The sequence below is a fragment of the Cricetulus griseus genome, chromosome 3 (assembly GCF_003668045.3).
Source record: "Cricetulus griseus strain 17A/GY chromosome 3, alternate assembly CriGri-PICRH-1.0, whole genome shotgun sequence".
Classification (NCBI taxonomy): domain Eukaryota; kingdom Metazoa; phylum Chordata; class Mammalia; order Rodentia; family Cricetidae; genus Cricetulus; species Cricetulus griseus.
Window position 1 is genome coordinate 245,665,209 of NC_048596.1, and position 22,830 is coordinate 245,688,038.

Genomic DNA, 22,830 nt, shown 5'->3' on the forward strand with positions numbered 1-22,830 from the left:
ATTAGCCACACATGGGCAAGTGACAGTGTCGGTCAGAAGAGCACAATGGACTCAATGCAGCTGGAGTTATGAGTCACCTAACACGGGGGAAGTAGGGGGGAGGCTGGAAATCAAACTCAGGTGCTTTGCCGGAGGGGGAAGAACTCTAAACTGCTGAGCCATTTCTCCAACCCCACTGCTCCATCTTTCCATGTGGGAGATAGCTGCATGGATGTGCAGCTCTATAAAAACAAAAACAAAACCAAAAAAGAAGAAAAGCACGCACACGCGATTAGAGTGCCTTTCTAAAAGGAATTTAAGTGGTTGTTTTTAAAATGTCATAAGAAACCATTCTGAGTGAGGTAACCCAGTCACAAAAAGACAAGAATTGTATGTACTCACTCATATGTGGATTTTAGACATAGAGTAAAGGATTGCCAGCCTGCAGCCCAACTGCCAGAGAGGCTGGTAAACAAGGAGGACCCTAAGAGAGACATACATGGTCCCCTGGAGAAGGGAAATAGGACAAGATCTCCTGAGCAAATAGGGAGTATGGGGGGAGGGGAGCGGGAACTAGGAGAATGTGAAGGGGAGAAGAGGAGGGGTGAGGAAGACATGATGGGACAGGGAGGTTGAGTTGGGGGAAAGAACAGAAGAGAGCAAGATAAGAGATAATATAATAGAGGGAGACATTATAAGTTCAAAGAGAATTCAGACACTAGGAAAATGTCTGGAGAGTTACAAAGATGACACCAACTAATAATCTAAGCAACAGAGGAGAGGCTACCTTAAATGTACTCCCCTGATAATGAGATTTATGACTAACTTACATGCCATCCAACAGTCTTCATCCAGCAGCTGGTGGAAGTAGAAGCAGACACCCACAGTTAAACACTGAACTGAACTGAAATCCAGATGCAGAGAAGGAGGACTGATGAGCAAAGGGGTCCAGACCATGCTGGTGAAACCCACAGAAACAGCTGACCTGAACAAGGGACAGCTCTTGGGCCCCAGACTGATAGCTGGGAAACCAGCATGGGACTGATCCAGACCCCTTGAATGTGGGTATCAGTGAGGAGACCTTGGAAATCTATGGGGCCTCTTGTAGTGGATCAGTACTTATCCCTAGCATAGGAATGGACTTTGGGAGCCCATCCCACATGGAGGGATACTCCCTGAGTCTAGACACAAGGGGGTTGGCCTAGGCCCTATCCTGATGAATCTGACAGACTTCGAAGACCCCCCCCCCATGGAAGGCCTCACCCTCCCTGAGGAGCAGAAAGGGTATGGGATGGGTAGGGCGTTAATTGGAGGGGGGCAGGGGAGGAGGAGAGGGAGAGGGACCTGGGATTGATACGTAAAATAATTTTCTTTCTAATAAAAAAAAGGGAAAAAGATAAAATGTCATGTGATGGCTTATAGCTGATATCTCAGCACTGGAAAATCTGAAACTGAAGCAGTTTCATGAGTTTGAGGTTGCCTTCGTCTACAAGAGTGAGACTTTGACTCAAAAAACTAAAATGGACATAAAAATAGTCACATGACACTGAATAGAAAAGCAGAAGCAAGAATTTTAAAGACCTTGACTGAGAGAAGAAATGGAAACATTAGGGGCCAGGCAGTGCCCATAAGAATTCTAAGGTTAAATTGCCTTCTGTCTTTCATCCGGATGGGCATTTCTGTAGCTAGAGATGCAGTTAAAACTCCCTTTTTATTTTTGCCAGAAGCTTGCTATCAGGTTATTTCCTATATGCCATTTTAAGCACCGTGGTAAACGCAGGAGCAAAGCTGTATTTACAGGGCCAATAACCTAATTATAGGGCCAATCTAATTAGAAAGCAAGACTCATAATCTAACTACAAGTTTGCAGTCCAATCAGAAACGTATAATGTCATTAGAGAGTCAAGATGCACATAAATAAAATATCTGGAGAATTCAATATTAGCCTTTTTGTTTTTTAAATGAAAGTTTGGAGGTTCCCAGGAGTCAGGAGAAAGAAAACTTAGGAATGGAGTATTAATGATTTCTTTGTTGCTGTTGTCCCAAGACAGGATCTCACTTTGTAGTCAAGCTACCTGGTTATCCTCTTGCATTAGCCTACTGTGTGCTAGAATGACAGGCGTGGTGCACTGTGGGTATGGGGAATGCTGTGCTGTGGAGCACATGTGAAGGTCAGAGTGCAACTTTGGAGAATTGGTTCTCCCCATCCACCTTGTCAAGACAGGATCCCTCTTTGTTTCTGTTGCTTCACCTAATGCTCCAGAGCATGGTGGGTGGCCCAAGAGATCCAAGGACACTTCCCTATCTCTACCTTCTATCTCACATGAGTGATGAACTATAGCATGAAGCTTTTCATGTAAGTCGTGGGATTTGAACTCAGTTTGCCAGGCTTGCAGAGCAAATGCTTTTGCTGAATGAGCCATCTCCCTGGCCATTGTTCTGTTTTGGTTTTAACTTATTAACTAATTTGTTTATTGAGACAAGGTTTTACTCTATAGCCCAGGATGGCCTAGAACTCAGTGTAGCCCAGGTTGGCTTCAAGTCATGGTAATTCTCCTACAACAGCCTCCAAAGTACTAGAATTACAGACACAAGCCACCATTGCTTGGCTAGTTGATTTCAATGAGAGTGAAATTTTAAAAGTCAGAATAGGAGGCAGGGTACTAGATATTTCTTGACACTGTTATACTTGTTGAGATAACTATAGAAAACCACCTTTTCAAGAACTGAAATAGGGGAATTTCTCAAAAGGGGGAAGTAGACTGGTGAGATCTAGGCTTGGACTCTAAGCCCTTGGGACTAGCAAGACAGACATATATTAATCAAGCATCAAGGGGATCAGAAGGCATTAAGCCTAGAACTAAATTCTATGCCCCAGACATGCTGATCCTTGTTCAGTATAAAGCAGGCATCAATGTTTTTCCTGATACAACCAAATTGTTTATGGTAGACTGACTTACTTCGGAAAAGTATACTAGTCAGGGGGTAGATAAAGTTATTCTTAGGCTTTTCTTCTGTTAGACCACATTTGCGTATCTGTAAAACACACACACACACACACACACACACACACACACACACACACACACACACACACACACACGCACTCATGCACTCATGCATGCAGACACACACCCTAGCTCTGACCTGGCAGATAATTCAGTTTATCTAAAGTTCCTAACCCCCTTGTTTGTGTCTAATTGGTGGAGCTTGGAGAGGAGCAGTGTAGTTGGCAGACATACAAAGATGAATAGCCACAACAGCCTGCTCACCCTCTGTGTCTCCAAAGGAACTGAATACTTCCCTCCTGTACTCCGGTAATTGCTTTTGGAAAGGCTTCCCGGCCACAAGAAAATCAAAGCAAATTTCTAATCAAGCAAATTAAAATTTCCAGGCTGCATCCCTGCTGGTTGAAGACATCATTTAAAAGAAAATCTGGGCCTGGACTTCTGATATTCCTTGAGCAGCTGCTCTGATGCTGTGACACTTTTCAACTCAGAAGGGAGTAAAGGTACGATTTCTAGTTTATTCTATTCAAATAAGGGTATCTATGTCTATCTATCTCAATCTATATAATAGGCAGTTGTTTATTGAGATGTGTTGTCTTGTAGCCTAAGCTGGCCTCAAACCCCCTAAGCAGTCAAGTGTCTTGAACTCCTGATCTTCCTGCCTCCATTTTCCCAGTTCTGGGATTCCCGGTGCATATTACCACATCAAGTTTAAGGGTTTACATTTTTTCTAGGTAGAAGAACTGCAAGTTCTTGGTGGCAGAGTTGATGACACTGCAATTATCTCTGAAGATACAGCAGTGTCTACCTGAGGAACAGCCGCTAGGCAGCTGAGGTACTTGCACAAAGAACCTGTCCGGTGCCCACACCTTGCTTGCTCTTGCTACTCTGTCTTCCAGTGCCTGCTCTCTGTAATGCAGTACTCTCCACTGTCCACTCTTACCCGTCTTTCTCTGGGGACTTCTCTTACTTTCAGTCAGCCGCATCTGATCTTCATGGCTCCAGACTCTTACTTCTACTGTCATATTAATACTCTGTGGTTTGCTCAGGAGCTCAATAAGTGTCACAGCCAAGAGAGATACTGAACAACAAGGGTTTCAGGGCTTAGAGAACTCACGGTCTCGCGCTGAGGGTGTACTGGCCTAGGAGGTAAATTGAATTCATGGATCCAAAGAGGGTAGGATGACGGGGGGGGGGGTTCTTGGACAGCTTTGGATGCTGTTTTGAGATTCCTGTTCTCAAGTCAAACAACAGAATGCAATCAGTCTCAAAACACCTGTCAATAAAATGTTGAATGCTTCACAAGGTTTGTCAGAACAACATGCCACCTGCCTTCTGTTTCTGTTGGGGACTATCAAACACAATAGAAATGGTTCTGTAGACCACTCCCTAGCCAGCATTTGGGGTACTCTCAGTTAAACCCTTGAATTCTAGAAAGTCAAATGTAACATTTTGTTAAGTTTTAGTTATTGAAATAAGCATGCAACTGTTGTGAAGATACCTGAGGAATGGCATTGGGTTTAAAGTGAAGGTTCCTGAGAAGGTTTTGTGGAAATCACCTCTGTGGGCTATTAGGGGAAATGGTCATCAATTCTTTCAAACAATGTTTATCAAAATTCTTTTGTGAGTCAGGTTGGGGAGGTATCATGCAAACACATGCATACATATGGCTGACAGTTTTCTAGAGAATGGAGAAATTAGTAAACATCATAGTTAAAAACGAAAGCCAGGTGGTGATGGTGCATGCCTTTAATCCCAGAACTCAGTAGGTAGAGGCAGGCCAATCTCTTTTAGTTCAAGGCCAGCCTTGTCTACAAAGCAAGTTCCAGGACAGGCTCCAAAGCTACACAGAGAAACGCTGTCTCAAACAAAACAAACCCTGAAATGATGACTTTTGATATATCACACTAAGGAAAAGTCATGGTGTTGTGAGAGTGCCATACCTGTCATGGATTTCATCTTCTCTGGGAAGTCTTTCTTGATGATTGATGGGCTTGGGGTTGGGAGGTAAGGGAGCTAAATATATACAAAGGAATCAGAGAATATTCCAGGCAGAGGGCTGTGCTTTGAGGAAATGAATGAAGACTAGAAGTCACTACAAGCAAGACTAGATTAAAATGAACGGAAGGGACAGGTACTGTATAGCTCGGCAGGTAAGGTGTTTGCTGCCTAGCCTGGTGACCCGAGTTTGATCTACATGGTGGAAGAGATGAGTGTTGAAAGTTCTCTCACCTCCACATGTGTGCCAGGAAATGTGTTTGCACACACACACACACACACACACACACACACACACACACACACACACACACTACAATGAGAAATAAAATAAAATCAGATGGGGGAAGTGATAGACTTTTCATGGAGACTTCATGGTATAAGTGCAACTAAAACGTGGACATCAATGTCTAAATGTGTTTGAGCAAAAAAAATTAGATATTATCCAATTAGATAATAAACTGAGTGGGAAAAACCAGAAAACCTATTTGTGAAATATAGATCTTAGGGTCTACTCTCAGACAAGGCAAGTCAACAAAAGTCTTTTTTTTTTTTTTTTTTTTTTTTTTTTTTTTTTTTGGCTTTCTAAAGACAGGGTTTCTCCGTGTTGCCCTGATTGTCCTGGAACTCACTCTGTAGACCAGACTGGCCTCTAACTCAGAGATTCACCTGCCTCTTCCTCTTGAGTGCTAGGATTAAAGGTGTGCACCACCACCACCTGGCTTACAAATGTCATTATGGCTAGCTCTAAGACAGAAAGGCAGGGGAAGATTTGAGTACTATTGTGTACTTTGTAGTTTGTGGAAATGGGACTCAGATTTCTATCGCCTACTGGAGGAAGAGGAGTCAGGACTTCAACATCTAGTCTGTGGAGAAAGAGGTGGACAAACAAAATGGCTGGGAGAGATCAGAAGGAAACACAGAAGCTGTGAAGTTTCTTTCTTTCTTTCCTTCTATCGATCGTCTATTTATCTATTCATTAAGCCATGTATGTAAGTGTATCTATCTATCTACCTATCTATCACCTATCCTATCCTATCCTGTTTTTTTCTATGTGTGTCTGTATGTAAGGTGTGCAGGTATGTACACTCTCAAAGGCCAGAAGAAGGCATCAGGTATCTTCCTCTGTGTTCTTAGACTATTCCTCTGAGGCAGGATCTCTCCTTAAATCTAGGGCTCCTGTCTTCTTGGCATGGCTGGAAGTCAGCAAGTCCCAGCAACCTTCCTATCTTTCCCACACTCATATCTGATGTTAACTACTAGCATATGTGGGATGTTCAGTTTGTTATATGGGTACTAGGATCTGAACTCTAGTCCTTATGATTGTGGAGTAAGCTCTCTTAACTACTAGCCCACCTCTCCAGGCCCCCCTCCTCATTCTTGAGAGATTAAGGGCATGGAGATTAATCTTCCTAGACTACTTCTGAGTAGATAGACTCTGTGTTGTCCTCCATAGAGTAATATTCTGCTGCTAAAGTGAGATAAATCTGAATACCACAACTGATTCCATAGCCTGAGTTTCTTTTATAATTGTTTTTGCACAGTAGTTTAAAGTACATCAAATTCCTATTCTAAACAACCAAGAAAATGTATACTTAATGTCCTGGGGAATTCAATCCACCATATAGTTAGGCTGTCAACTTTTATCAACCTGTGCAGATCTTCTCCGAAAGAATGGGGCAGACTACAGTCTAGTGCTGTAGACAACCTTACCTCAGTTTCAGTGTACTTTTATACACAAATATATCAAAGAAAGCAGTGATCCAAGGAGGGCTGCTTGAGTTCAGAAAACCATGATCAGAAAAAAACATGCTAATGAACACCAGTAAACACCTACTAAATATTAACAGAGCAGCCCTTTCCCTCAACTTTCTAAAGACAGACCAATTGCCTGGCATGTACTAGAAATTATATCTGGGGAAGCACTAAAGCAAGGCAGAAGGCCCAATTCAGACTCAGGGTACAAGAACCAGATTGGGTTCTATGGCCATGTTCTGACAACCAACAAGAACGGACATGTCTTATAAATTGAATGCATATATTTGTCACAGGGAAGCACAAAAATCACATCTAAGAACAACACAGGGAACAAAAGGTATCTGAGGAAAAAGACCTTCTGACTCTTTTTCCTGGAACCTGTGTCATAGTTCTCCAAGTTCTCCATTGTTCTCCACATATCATTCTTCTGACTGTGTTGCAACACAGGCAAACAGACCAACAGAGAGAATAAAGCAAAGGGGCAATTTATTTCAGTGTCTTCTGATACAATCTGATACAAATGTGATTTTAGGCTCTAACTACAAAGAACAGAAGCAGAAGACTGAACAGACCAATAGGCTGCTTGGCACTACTTATTGTTTTACTCTTGTTTTCATATGAGTTCCTGTTTATAGGGCTTGATATTATTAGATTCTCTTGAGTCTTTAAAAAATTTGGCATGCAAAGTAATGGGTTTCCTTCTGGCATTTTCATACATATAGTTTGTGCTCATTTGCTTTCTTGACACACTGTCCCCACCCTGGGACCCACTTTTTCCTCCAGATGGTTACCTTCCTTCTCCCCAGAGTCTCTCTTAAGCTTTTAAATCATGTATTTATTAGCATATCCAAATATATGCTGCCCTTTTTATAGAGTCTAAGAAGCTAAGAGCAAAGTTGAACTTATGACTCCTCTTTCTCCCTTCCTTGAGATCTTTCCTTCCCTCTCATGATCCCCTTTCTACTTTACACACACACACAACACACACAGAGAGAGAGAGAGAGAGAGAGAGAGAGAGAGAGGGAGAGAGAGATAGAGAGAGAAAGAGAATGTCTTTTGAATTTTGTGTCCCCTTTATATGGTATGATGAACTTAAGAAGTCATTCTTGAAGTGGCTTCTTCCTACTAAATTCCCTGAAGGGGACTACAGGGTGACTTTCAGCAAGACCGTTTGCTGTCCCGTTTTTTTTTTTTTTTTTTTTTTTTTCAGAATCCTCTTTACCACCCTTTTGTTGCTGGAAACAGTAAAGAGAATTTCTACCAGTCAAGAAAGGTTGGTATCGAAATCCACAGCAGCATCTGGTGGTCTTCTGTAGATACTAGAACACTCTGAGACACAAAGCAGCTTCTTGGGGCCCTCTAATTAGCATCCTTTATGGTCCTCCTTAAATTTGCTCAATCTTGTAGTTCTGTCCTATCCATTTTAGTAACTTTACATGAGGATAAAATCTTGTTTTATCATATGGATGTCATAGAAATATTTCCTTTCTCTAGTTGGGTATGGTGTTGCAATCCTTTAATCCCAGATACTCAGGCAGCTGCACAAAGGGAATTAATCACTATCTCCGGGACAGCTGGGGCAATTTCCTTAGTTTCTGTCTCAGCATTAAATGTACAAAATAGGGGTGGCAGAGCACTTGCCTAGCATGCACAAAGTCCTTAGTTCAGCATCTAGTACCACAAAAAATGTATTTCCTCTTTAATTTCTCTAAGCAAAAATGTATTTTCTACCACTAACAGGAATTTTTACTACTGCTACTACTACTATTATTATTATAAAAATTGTGTACAGTGTCTCAGGCTGGCCTTGAACTCACAATTTCCTATCTCTGACTCCTGAATACTGAGATTATGGATAGGTGCTGCCAGGCCTTTTAGAAAAAAAATGTGTGTTAGATATTTGTTTTTACTTTTTCTTTCTTTCTTTCTTTATTTATTTATTTATTTATTTATTTTTGGCAACTTGAAATAAGTCAAGATTATTTGGGGGGAGGGAATACGAATTGAGAAAATGCCTTCATCAGATTGGTCTGTGGACAAGGCTTTGGGGCATTTATTGATTAATGATGAATGAGAGTGTGCCCATCTCAACATGGCTAGTACCATTCCTGGGCAGGTGGTCCTGGGTTTTATAAGAAAGCAAGCTGAGCAAGCAAGCCGCTAAGCAGCACCTCTCCATGGCCTCTGCATTAACTCTTATCTCCAGATTCCTACTTTGAGTTCAGCTGACTGCCCTGAGTGAAGGACAACTCTGTAAGCAGAAATAAACTCCTTTACCCCTAAGTTGCTCTCGGTCAAAGTGTTTATCACAGCAACAGAAAGCAAACTTCCATGTGATGGAGCAAGAGTTTGTCCTGGAGTGATGAAAAAGGATTGGAAAGGGTACAATGGCACTTTCTTTTGACTGCCAGCTCCCGAATAATGACACAGAGACATTTTATTAATTATGAAAATTTGGCCTTAGCTTAGGCTTTTCCACAACTAGTTCTTAAAACTTCAATTAACCCATTTATATTAATCTACATTCTGCCACATGACTCATTACTTCTCCTCAGTACTGTATGTCAGACTTCCTTTGCATCTGGCTGCCAAATTTCCCACCTCAGATTCCTTTTCAGAGTTTTTCAGAGTTCCTATCTCTGCCTATCCTCCCCTGCCTAGCTAGTGACTGTTGAGCTCTTTATTAAACCAATCAAAAAGTGCCTTGAGCAGGTAAAGTAAAACAGAGACATTTTCACACAGTGTACAAAATGGTTATCCCAACATCTACCTCTTTAGCCCAATAAAGGCTCTTTTTCTAATATCAATGAAGTATGTGCAATAAGAACATTTATCAGGTAAGAATTACGTTCACAATGGCCAGTCTATTTGTATTTGGCAACTTTGAAGAAAGTACTCTATTATCTATACTATCTTGGTGAGTCCAAAGTTTTGTGCCTAAACTGCTTTTTATGCCAACTTGTATCACCATTCTAAAAATATCTTTCTAGACTTTAAAGCATTTTCTTGGATAAGCAACTTAAGCTTTTATGTCTCTCAATCTTTTTAAACTTTACATCTTTTTTGTAAGTTTCTTTTCTGAATTTGGTAACAAGGAAAACTGTAAAACTATAAATATCTAGTCTTCAATTCCATCAGAGACTTGAGAAGGATATAATATTACCTGAGTAAATAGGAAGTACAGAGCAAGCAACTTCTAAACTATAGAAATGATAGACAGTTGGCTGCCTGGACAGTCACTCAAGATTCCTCTGCAATGTTGGGACATCCATTTGGGGCTTAGAATATCTGACAGACTTTTCTGTGAAGCAGGAATTTTAAAGGACTGACCTACCTTGTCTTGGCAAAGTTCGGCAGTTGACTTTCTTTGTGTCTTGCTTGTCCAATTTGAACAGTGTACTGTCAGCAGTCAAGGCAAGGGCAGTTTCTTGCCCAGTGGCTGACTTGGTCACATTAAAAGAAGACTCCATATGGAGGTTCTTCACTGCCCATCATCTTGTTTGAAGCAGATTGGTTCTGCCAGGAACAAATGTCTCACAGTCATAAAAAGCCTTATGTTATTAAAACACCTTAAATGCTATATTCTGTAGTTCTTTGAAGTATTTAAAGATCACCTATCTACCTAAAATATATGAAACTAAATAAAGCTTATTTTGTCTATATCTAAATCCTTACTACAAGTTTGATTATTATCTTAGTTATCCTAAACAGTTTGTAATAGTAGTTTTCAAAGATTAGAACTTTACATTACTATTTTAAATTAGTTGCATAGGTATAATATCTTACATATGATGTAACAAAAACAACCTTAAATTTGTGTCAATATACAAAACTCCATACCAATGTTAAGACTAGTAGCTGATTTTTTGGTTAAAAGTAAATTAAATAGTCTACCCTTTTATCCTATCATTCCCATATCCCCCTTTTTTCTTTTCAGAAAGAGATCCCTGAATCTAACCTCCTTTGCTTAGTTTTTTCCCTGACCATGACCAATAACAACTAACTCCCTAAATGATGATAAACATCCATAACTACACCCCCTCCAAACAACCAAAAAACCCACCCATTCTATCTCTTGGGAATGTGCATGTTGTACTCCTAAAATTATTTCCTGTTGTCAGGAGGCAATGATTTTTAGGGGACCCTGAGAAACTTGGGATAATAGTCAAGTCTGTGTCATTATCCATTCTGTGTGTGATGGGAAAGTGCAAGGCTTATTTGGCTGGAGTAGTCTTTGAGGCTGGACCATCTTAGAAAGTCACTTTGAAGTTGTCCTGGATGCAGATTTTTGAGGAAACAGCAACAGAGGTATTCTATGAGGGTGGAATACCTAGGATACTTGTCATGTCTTTATTGGTGTTTGTCTGGTCCTTTTGTTCTGAAAACATAAAACTTTGAAAGGCGATATACATATTTGCATTGGCATGATCATAAAATGTGCAGTGTGCACAAGTCAGTTAAAGATGATTTTCTGCTCTATTTTGAGAAGGAAAAAGACATCTGTTAACTTTATAAGTCCATTTGGACTGCATAACCAAACTGTCATGAGGACTCTGTAACCAACAAAATTCATCATGTCTCTTCTAGTCTCAGAGCTGTTACCATGTAGATGGATCAGCATATATATCACCTTGGTTTCTCTTGGTTTTGTTTGTTTGTTTGTTTGTTTGTTTGTCTTCATGTCTATAGTCAAGATTTTCAGGAAGTCTCCCCCAGTGAAATCTGATCTTTATTGATTTTGAGGGAATCCATATCTTTTTGTTTCTCATGGAAACAAAGGCATACCCTCTCCCCCATTGCAACACATTTTCTGACTTCCTTTCTGAAGTCAAGATATCCTTAAAATACATAAGATTGCTTTAATTTGATAGTTTTCTCCCCACGATCCAATGTCTCTCAGCAGCTCTTGGTTTTTGCTCATTAGCACTTAAAAAGATTTAAAGTTAGTGAAGCACTATATAGAGTCCAGACACTCTGTGTTATGATACCCCCCCTTCCTGTGGATTTTTCCCTCCCAATAAATCTCTTGAGTGAGATTTATTGTGCAGTGTGACACTTTTGGGGGATTGGAACCCAGCTAAAACTTTCACCTGAGCAGGACTGGAGCAGAACTGTCACACTTTCATTGGGATAAAATTTCCCCTAGCGCAACAGAGCTGTAACACTGCTCTGGAGCAGAGCAGATCAGAGTTGTAATAACTTCTCTGCTGTAGCAGAGTTGTTACACTTGCTTTGGGGAAACATTTCCCTAGAGGGGTCCTGTAAGCTGCTATCCTATTGTGGTATTCTTTGGCTCCTGACTGCCAGGATGCCTTTCCATCCAAGCTACAATGCTTACTGTGACTCAGATAGGCTGTCCTGGTGCCTGTGCACCCTCTCATGATCTGAACTGCACTGGAACCCTATCCTTCATCTGCAGTCCACCCACAACAGACTAACCTTTGGGGGTCAATGATGGCTCAGCACTCCATCCACCAAGGTCAACTGGGTAATTTCCCCCTTTGATCTGTGTAAACATTTCCCTGAGTTTGAGGAAGTGACTGTTGAGTGTCCAGCACCCCTCTGGATGCAGAGGTACGCCCAGACATGGTCTTTAATGCTCTCTTCACCTGACCCTATTCCACCATACTTGTAGATGCAATCCTGCAGTTCCCTTAAGCCCAAATGGGCTATGGTGCCTCTTCCTGCCTTCTTCTCTCATCTTACCTCTGGAACTGCCTATAATCCCACAGCTTTTCAAGGCCCTCATGTCTTTTGCAACCTCATTTGTGACCCTTTCCCATGAATGAGACCCCCTTCTTAGATCTCAGTTTTTGTCCTTGTTTTCTGGCCTCTATGAAAGCCCTGGTACCAGGCTCTGAGTCTCTCTTCTGGCTTAGCCAGACTAAGCTTCTGATCCCCATTGAGTGTAGTCATGACCCTCTGAAGAGCCTGGTCCTTGTTTGTCCCTCTCTAAGTCCTGGGGATGTCCACAACTACAGGCTGCAGTGACATTTTCCTCCTGTCATCCATGGGAATAGTATCTTCCTTACCCTCTCATTTCTCCTTGAGATGCCTTTTAGAAAATCTCCAGCCTCTACACCTGGCACCCAACCTGAAGGGTCTGAAACTTGTTTGCCTTTGCAGTCAAATGTGGTCCCAATACCCCTTGGATAATCAATCCAAATGTCTGTGTAACAACACCCTAGATCATAATATTATTGAGGACCTTTACAACGACTGTGAGCAATTGTGGAAATGCAAAGGGATTCCCATTGCCTGTGTTCAAGCTTTCTCTTTTCTCCACTCTAGCCCTATTTATTTTTTGTCTGGTCTTCACACACACACACACACATACATACACACACACACACACACACACACACACACACACACACACACACAGGAAACATCCTGTTAGTTTTTTTAAGTTACTGTGGATAGATCTGTAAGTTTGTTGGGGAAGCCAGACCTAGCAGGAGGGGCAAAAAGCAAAGGAGTTGCCCCCCTGCAGCATGCACATACCTGGCACACACTCCTCCCTGGCCGGTGCATCTCTTATCTCTTTCCTGTAGCATCTTATATCTATGACCAGGGTTCAAAAATTTCCTATCTCTAAGCCTTCTTTGTTGTCCGTGTATTAGATTCAGTTTTATAAGGATTTGACTATGTCTTTTAGGCATGAATGGCATTAGCCTGCTCTGTTTTTAAGCTCTCCCACTTCAATTAAAAGCTGCCTTTGGAGTTGGGGTATAGCTCCCCTTCCTCTAGACCCAAGCATGCTTCCTTCAAAATCTTTGTCCCATATCAGGTGAACCACCTGCTATGTGACAGAGAAGGGAGAGGAAAACAAAATAAAGGGACAAACTATTCCCATTGCTACTCATCTCATACTCTTTGGATTTTTTTCTAACTCTTAAAACTTTTGCTGAGGTAGAAATTTTACTTCAAGATTTTTAAACACAAAGAGTAAGGTTAAAAATCTGAAATGTCTGTAACCCTGGGGTTTAGAGTCAAAAATCTATACATGGGTAATCTTAAAGGAACCATGTGGTGTGATGCCATTTTGGGATAAACCAACTAAGCAGGAAACAATTCCTAGCTGTGAAGCCCAAGCAGGATGATCTCTCCATTATATATTCACATGTTGTGTCCCACGATGTCTCAGCTTTAATCCATGAGGTTCGGCCTGAATGGGGGTGTGTGGACCTTGAAACTCCTAGCAACCCAGGGGCTATAAAGACTAAACACAGGCATCTTGTCACCTTTAGAGAGTTCTCAGTTCCATGTTGTAGAACTAGAGTCATTTCTTTATTAGCCATCTTTTCTGCTGTTTCTTAACCATCCTTTCCTCACCACGAGGGAACCATTTCTCTCCTTGCTCTCCTCTCTCCTCTGGTCCCTCACCCCTCACTCCTGTCCTCCCTAGTCACTCACACACCTCTCACCTCCACCCAGGTGCAGGCCTATTCAGATGCTTAGGCCCACAGAGATGCAAATAGGAGGCATATTACCCTGAGGCTATGCTAAACATAACAGAATTATTTGGTCCCCCACATTCACACTAACAAGCCTCCTCCTTATTGGTCTCAACACACAGTCCCTTCTCTTCCTCTCTAGACTCTCTGGTTTCTCTTTCTCCCTCCTCAGCAATAGGCTACCCACCCAGTCCCGATTGAGTCAGTCTTCAACCAGGACTCCAAATGGAATTACAATACCCCCCAGGGACATCCTAGGTAGGAATCAATTTTTAACTTGCTTCCTGGCTGGTATCTGAAAGACTGCCCTTAAGGCAGTAAATTATGCAAATGTCCAAGGGGTCATCCAGGAAAGACACAAAAATCCATCTCAATTCCTAGACCACCTCATAAAGGCCCTCTTACAATATACCTATCTGGATCTCAAGACCCCAGACAGAAAACAACTCCTTATGACCTACTTCTTCTCCCAAAGTTTCCCTGATATTAGGGCCAAACTTAAATGTCTAGAGAGGGGACCCCTGAATACACAGGCAGAAGTCTTAACTGTGGCCTTCAAGGTGTTCCAGGGGAGAGATGAAAAACTCCAAACCAAAAATACCTGATGATGGCTAAGTCCTCTCAGATGGCCAAAGCAAAAGCCCAGGCTCCCTGATCTTCTAAAGCCCAAGAACTTCCATGTCCCTGTTTCAAATGTGGTCAGGAGGGTCACTGGGCTCAGGCCTGTTTGAGTCCTTGTAAACCACCAGGACTATGTCCAAGGTGCCATCAAGAAAGACATTTGGGTATTGACTGCCTCCGTATCTGTTACTGCATGAGAATATCAAGCCCAGATTGCCCTTCAACTGAGCTCCTTGGTCTGGCCATGAACAACTGAGGGGGTCTGAGCTCCCATGGCCTGACCACCACCATCTCCAACTGGGGGCCTCAGATAGCCATCACAATATCAGGGTGATTCATCTCCTTTCCATCATCCTGATGAAGTACTGGGGGCCCACCTCTCTTTTTTGTTCCTCTGTGTGTCAGAGTAGGGGGGCAGCCTTACCAGCCTCACCAAACCCCATCACTCAGCTGTATCTCTAGGGGTATTCCCTTTACCCATTTCTTCCTAGTGGTACCAGCCTGTCCTTTCCCCTTGCTGGGAAGGGACCTCTTAGTCAAAGTGGGAGCCTCTATTTCTTAAGTTCCTCCTCCTTGGCTTGACCCCAGGCTCACCAGCTCTTCCCCCTCCTCCTTTTCCAAACCACACAATCTGACACACATTTTCCCCTTACTAGCCTCTCAGGTAGATCCCTGGGTATGAAACACCTAAAACCCCTTTATTGCCAAACATCACCCTATTTTCATCATTCAACTACAAAACACTACCAAATATGTATCCCAGGCTCAATACCCACTTTCTCTTCAAAGTCAGGAAGCAGAGACTTATGAATGAGAGGGCACATCTCTCTTTCTCCTTGGTTCTTTTTAATCAACCTGGGATCCATCATGGGGCATATTCAGGTTGTCTTCCCTCTCCAAATAAACTGCTTTAGAAACCTTCTCACAGACAAGTCCAAAGGTATGCTCCTAGGTGATTCAAAGTCTGGACACATCAAAGTGACTATCTAGCCAGCAGAGCTTGTAAGTTTGTGATTTTACTGACCCATAGACAACTATCAGTGGTCTAGGTATATAGACCAGATGAAAAGGAAATGGAAATCTGCGATGGGTCATACTAAGAGATGACCATATAATATGTGGCCCTCTGGAAGCTCAAAGGGTACATGAAAGCCAAGCATGTTGGTAGCCACCAGAAATCCCTTCTGGGTTTGGGAGATGACTGTAATTGATAGACATATATTCATGAGTGCTCAGTGAAGACATGAGTTAGTGCACACTGAGAAGCTGCTGCAGTGTAATAATCGTCTGAATTGAAACCCCAGTTCCTTTGGCCCACCTTTGGGCATGTTAGACCCCCGGAAAACTCAGGCCTCCGGAATCCAAGCCCAGGACCGAGGTCACCCCAATCACCAGGCAGATTCAAAAACTTGCTGCAAACTGCATGAGGCTTTATTGTTTTTGTTTTGTTTTGTTTTTTAAACAAGCTAACCCCATGTTAGCTCGGGTCTTTCACCCACCCCCCATGGCAGATGGCTAGCAAAGACAGCTCGAAGGGGCTGCATAGAGATCTTGTAGGGAAGCGTAAGGGGAGTGTCTAGGGTTACGCACAGGCTCAGGATTGGTGTGCCTCTAGGCTTGGAGGGCTTGCCCTGTGTTGATTGGCTAACTGGTTGTTATGGCCCATAGGCCCTCCCAGGGTGGTTGCTATGCTCTGCACGTCATTGCTGTGCGCTTGTCTGTAAAGCACACCCAGAGCTGTAAAGCATAGCGCCACCAGCTAACTTCTGATTGGTTCCTTGCCACGAGGCAGGCATCTGACTTTCTAGTGACTAGGACAAGGTTAGACAAGCACGTGTTCAGCTGTAATGGCTGCCGAAATGGGGAGCTGGTCCCTTCAGGCATATCATACTGAGAAGGACAGTTGTTTTTGCTGGCAAGAAAAGCAGAGACCACTGGAGGCTGTGGATGGGAAGGCTCCAAACATAGCTGGTGGATGAGATTGGAGCTGTATAGAAATGGGAGCTACTCAGGCATCTTGTTCAGATGTTAGACCCCTGGAAAAACTCAGGTATCCGGGGTCCCAGGCCACAACCGTGGCCACCCCAATCACCAGGCAGATTCGAGAGCTTGATGCAAACTGCATGAGGCTTTATTGTTTTTTTAACAAGCTAACCCCATGTTAGCTCGGGTCTTTCACCCACCTGCCATGGCGTATGGCTGGCAAAGACACCTGGAACCGGCTGCTGATCGATCTTGTAGGGCATCGTAAGGGGAGTGTCTAGGGGTATGCACAGGCTCAGGATTGGTGTGCCTCTAGGCTTGGAGGGCTTGCCCTGTGTTGATTGGCCAACTGGTTGTTATGGCCCATAGGCCCTCCCAGGGTGGTTGCTATGCTCCACGCATCATTGCTGTGCACTTGTCCGTAAAGCACACCCAGAGCCGTAAAGCATAGCGCCACCAGCTAACTTCTGATTGGCTCCTTGCCACAAGGCAGGCATCTGACTTTCTAGTGACTAGGACAATGTCAAACAAGCATGTGTTCAGCTGTTATGACTGCCAACAGGGGCAGGCATCTGACCTTAGTGACTAAGACAAGGTCAGACAAGCTATTATGGCTGCCGAAATGGGGAGCCGGTCCCTTCACAGAATCCATCCCAACTTAGAGCAGAGATGTGCTCATGTAGGGGAAACACATATCCTCAGATTGTGAAAGGAAATCCAGAACAGGAGACATTGCTGAACATAACTCCTTCTGACCAAAGGACACATGGCACACACCACAGTGTCCAACAGTGAGTAGAAATCTCTTCCTCATTGCACAGTAGTAGGGAATGAGCAGTCAAAAGATTTGTCTGTCCAACCACTGAGCTGAGCTCCAGACGTCCCATTGAAGAGAGAGGGGAAGGATTGTACAAACCAGAGGGGTCAAGGTCATGATGGGGAACCCACAGAGACAGCTGACCTAAGCTGGTGGGAGCTCACAGACTCTGAACCAACAGCTAGGGAACCTGCCTGGAACCAACCTAGGCCTTCTGCATGTGTGAAACAGTTGTGCAGCTTGGTCTGTTTGTGGAGCTCCTAGCAGTGAGATCAGGACCTGTCCCTGGTGCTTGAGCTGGTTTTGGGATACCCATTCCTCATGCTGGGCTGCCTCACCTAGCCTTGATGCAGGGGGAGGGACTTGATTCTGCTTCAACTTGATGTGCCATGCTTTGTTGACTCCCACGGGAGCCTGCACCTTTCTGAGTGGAGATGGAGAAGGAGTGGATGGGAGAAGGGGTAGAAGGGAGGCGGGGGTGGGGGGCCAGGTGGGATGGAAGGAGAGGAGGGAGGGGAAACTGGTTGGTATGTAAAATAAATGAAAAAAATTAATAAAAAATGGTAAAAACAAATTTTAAATGTGGAATACAGGTGAAAAAAAGATTTGGTTGTCTAGAATTGACAGAGGTAGAGGGTGGCATGGGAGAGACTGACCAGGTATTTCTACTGGATGTTCTTCTGCTCTCTGGTAGACCTGGGTTAGCTGGACTTTTCTTTGGGCCACCAGCTCATGAATAACGACACAGAGACTTATCAATTATCAAAGTTCGGCCTTAGTTTAGGCTTGTTCCTAACTAGTTCTCATTCACTTAGATTAACCCATCTTTTAAAATCTACACTCTGTTGTGTGGCTCATTACCTCATCTCAACACTTCCCATCCTGCTTCCTCCACATCTGGCTGGCGACTCTCTTTCTCACCCCAGAGATCCTGCCTATCCTCCACTGCCTACCTATTGGCAGTTCAGCTTTTTATTGCATTGATCACAGCAACACAGCTTCACATAGTGTACAAATATTCCACAACCACCTGGGAATGAGGGTCCGGGATAAAAAGCTTATGTGAGAAGTAACAGATTTTCCCTCTTTCCTCCATCCTGTCTACCCTTTTCTTCCCCTCTCCTCCCTTCCTTCTGTTCATCATCTCAATCTTCCTTACCTGCCACAGCGGACATAGGACTGAGGAGTCCTGTTGTCTGTAGGAATGGTTCTGTAACTGTAATTTTAAACTCCGTGTTGAAATTCTTAAGTGGTTGCTGGTGCCACTGTCCCATCTGGTGAATGTACATATTTTGCCTGGTACTAAAAATAGCCCATTAGTTTCTGCACCTGTGTGTCTTCACCTCATGTGACTAGGAACGGACTGAGGAAGTGGCACTGGGTGAACTAGTATAAATAGGCAAACCCAATGTCTTGCCAAAGGGGGCAAAGTCTGAGTATAAATGAAGAAACAAAGATTCTGAGGATTAAAAACGGGGGGGGGGGAGTGGGTTATGTAGCAGAAGAAATCCATCATTCTATAAATAACTTGAGAGAAACTCAGAAGAAGAGAATAGTATTATCTCTTCGTTCAGTTCTACCAGGATCCCATGACCATGAGCACTTTTGCTCTAGGAACCCAACAAATTGAATGAGAACATGCAAGCCTGAGTGTTCTCATCTTGGAGACATATTCTTACAGTATAATGGTAGAGGGAGCTTATTATTAATAACTGAATGGGATTCTAGTAGTGGGGCGATGTCTTTTGAACTGCATGTCATTTTGCCATAGGATATCTTTGAACAAAAATAACGAAGGGGTGGCTCCTTTCATTCATTAGTTTTTATTTATTTATTATTGTTGTGTGTGTGAGTGATGGGGTTGGGGCATGTGTCGCAGTGCACTTGTGAAGGTGGGGGATAACCTAGTGAAGTAGATTCTCTCCTACTGTGATGTGGGCTCTGTGGATAGAAATCAGGTTTCGCCTGTCTGCTGCCTCCCTCCCTGCCTCCCTCTCTGCCTCCCTTCTTCCCTCCTTCCCTGCCTCCCTGCCTCCCTGCTTCTCTCCCTTCTCCCTGCCCTCCATTCCCCCTCTTCTTTCTTTCTTTCTTTCTCTTATCCACTCTTTAGGACAACATCAGCTTCTTACCTTATAGGGGCGCATCAAAAGAGAGTCATTTCCTGGTCATCTTCAGCTTTGTGTTGCCCACATCCCTTGGTATGGGCTGTTTTTCTAACTACAAGGGTCTTTCTTCATCCTCTGGTAGAATTTCTTTCTGACTCTCCTCTGAAGTCTAATTCTTTCACTTTTTAGTTACTGTATTTTTAACCATTTGATACACAATCATGGTACATATTTATGGAGTACAGGGGGATATTTCTATACATGTATATAACATGATCAAATTGGTGTAGTTACTTTATCCATCAATATTCATTATTCCTTTGTGGTGCTGCATTCAAACCTTTTAACTACTTTGAAATGTACATGCTGTTGTTAACAAGTCACCCTGCTGTGCTATAGGACACTGGGACACATGTATCTTACCTAACTATAACATTGTACCCACTGCCCAACTTCTGTTACCCATTTTCCTTGCTACTGCTAGCCTCTGCCAGCCATTATTCTGTTGCCAGAATTTTTAGCTTCTACACACAGGTGAGATCATGTAGTATCTGTACTTCTGTGCTAGCTCATTTCACTTAACATAATGACTTCTGAACTCATCAGGCTAATGACAGAACTTACTTTTTTATGGACCTAATATTGTACTGTGTGTGTATATATGTACCATATTTTCTTTTCATTATTTTTTAACACACTGACTGCTGTTTCCCATCCCTCCCCTCTTCCCAGTCCCCACCTTGCTTTTGCCTTCCCCCTCCAATCTTATTCTGTTTCTTTCCAGAAAAGGGAAGGCCTCCCATGAATATCAGCCAAACATGGCATATCAAGTTGCAGTAAGACTTCATATTAAGGCTGTACAAGGCAACCCAGTAGGAGGAAAGGGGTCCCAAAAGCAGGCAAAAGAATTAAAGACAGCCACTGTTACCACTATTATGAGTCTCACAAGCTACACAACTGTAACATATATGCAGAGGACCTAGGTCAGTCCCTTTCTGGTTCCCCTGGTGTCGATTCAATCTCTCTGGGTCCTTATGAACCCAGGTTAGTTGATCTGTGGGTTTTCTTGTGTCCTTGACCCCTCTGGCTCCTACAATTCTTCTTCCTCCTCTTCTGTAGGATTCCCCAAGCTTCGCCCAATGAGTATAGTAGAATATCATTAGAATCATTTCATTGACTTGTTTTGCCAGTTATGTTTGATTCTATCCGAGTCTCTGGGATATATAGTCTCTGGGTCCTGACCTCCAGGCAGTGTCAGGGGTGGGTACCCTCTTGTAGCATGGGTCTCAAGCTAGACCAGTAATTGGTTGATCACTCCCACAATTTCTGCACCACTTTTACCCCACTACATCTTGTAAGCAGGACAAATTATAGGTAGGCTTTGTGGCTGGTTTGGTGTCCCAGTCCTTCCACTGAAAGTCTTGCCTGGTTATAGGGGATGGCCAGTTCAGGCTCCCTATCCCCCATTACTTGGAGTCTTCTGGCACAGCCATTAAAGACTGTACTTACAACCAAAATATTCCACATTTTCTTAATCCACTCATCCACCAATGAACATTTGGGTTGATTCTGCATGACCAACCAAAAGGTGGCACCACAAAGCCTCTGGGTAGCATGGGATGGAAGGGCTTGCTCCTCTGCAGGCCTGTAAAAGTAGGAACATGATGAATTCAGCTATGTTATAGTCATTGCATTTTCTCAGTCCAGAAATCCTCGAAAGGGACTCCTCACCACTTGCTTTGAGCAGTTCTATAGTTTAAGTTGTTACATTTTCCCTTGTGAGAAGTATTGAGTTAATTTTTGCATGTCACTTGTGATAGGAGTGCAATTTATTATTTGCTCATATCTATTTAGTTATCCCAGCATGAGTAGGTTGAAAGGACCATTCATCCTGCATCAAAAGGTCTTAACACTTTGGTTGGAAATTAAGGGACTAAATACTCACTGTTCTATTTCAGGATGATCATGTCTATCTTGTCCATGTATATTTTTTCCTTCATCGCTAACTTTGTAGTTTTGAAATTTAGACATGATTCTTGCAGTACTGTTGTTTTTGTTCCAGATTATTGTTTAGAATTTCTTGAGTCTAATTTGCCAATTTCCAGTATTTGGATAAGAATTGCATTAAATCTGTAGATAAATGTAAAGAGATCAACTGACTTTAAGTCTTTCATTCTATGAATATGATATCTTTCTCTCTTTACTTAGGTCTTTACTTCCTTTAAACACTGCTTTACAATTTTTTCGGGGGGGTTGTTTTGTTTTGGTTTTGTTTTTGTTTTGTTTTTGTGACAAACTCAGGGTTTTCTGTATAAGGTCATGTTGTCTGCAAAGAGTTTCAGGATACTGATCTGGATACTTTAATTTTTTTCAACTTTTTTATTTGAATTAGAAACAGGATTGTTTTACATGACAATCCCAGTTCCCTTCTCCCACCCATCCTCCCCTACCCCCCACCAACTAAAACCTTTTCTGTCACATATCTTTTCTGCTCCCCCTGGATAGTGAGCCCTTCTATAGGGTGTCATCAGTGTCTATTGTATCCTTTGGGATAGGGCCTAGGCCCACCCCCATGTGTCTTGGCTCAGGGAGTATTCCTCTATATGGAATGGGGTCCCAAAGTCCACACCTATACTAGGGATAAATACTGGGCTTCTACAGGAGGTCCCACAGATTTCTGAGGTTTCCTCACAGAAACCCATGTTCCTGGGATCTAGATCAGTCCCATGCTGGTATTCCAGCTATCAGACTAGGGAGCAAGAGTTCCCGGATGTTCAGGTCAGCTGTTTCTGTGGGTTTCACCAGCCTGGTCTGGACCTCTGTGCTCTTCACTGGTCCTTCTCTGCATCTGGGTTCCAGTTCAGGTCGGTGATTAGTTATGGGTGTCTGCTTCTACTTCCACCAGCTGCTGGATGAAGGCTATAGGATGGCATATAAGTCAGTCATCAATCTCATAATCAGGGGAGGGCATTTAAGGGAGCCTCTCCTCCTTTGCTGAGATTGTTAGCTGGTGTCATCTTTGTAGATCTCCAGACATTTCCCTAGTGCCTGATCTCTCTGTAAACCTAAAATGTCTCCCTCTATTATGATATCTCCATTCTTGT

The 22,830-nt window shown here is 42.9% G+C and overlaps 1 protein-coding gene and 1 long non-coding RNA gene across 3 annotated transcripts in view; one reads left to right on the forward strand and one right to left on the reverse strand.

The window, feature by feature from the left end:
- The window catches only part of Cmah (cytidine monophospho-N-acetylneuraminic acid hydroxylase), a 99,487-nt gene that overhangs the window by 10,003 nt on the left and 66,654 nt on the right, over window positions 1-22,830 (forward strand). The window contains exons 2-3 of the mRNA XM_027409341.2: window positions 3,374-3,490; window positions 3,722-3,822. The gene's annotated coding sequence lies outside the window, so the exon portion shown is untranslated. The remainder of the gene's footprint in view (window positions 1-3,373; window positions 3,491-3,721; window positions 3,823-22,830) is intronic.
- Window positions 1-22,830, reverse strand: part of LOC118238608 — a 77,050-nt gene that overhangs the window by 322 nt on the left and 53,898 nt on the right. For both annotated transcript variants that reach the window (XR_004769362.1, XR_004769364.1), the window contains one exon: window positions 10,078-10,259. This is a non-coding gene — a long non-coding RNA (uncharacterized LOC118238608). The remainder of the gene's footprint in view (window positions 1-10,077; window positions 10,260-22,830) is intronic.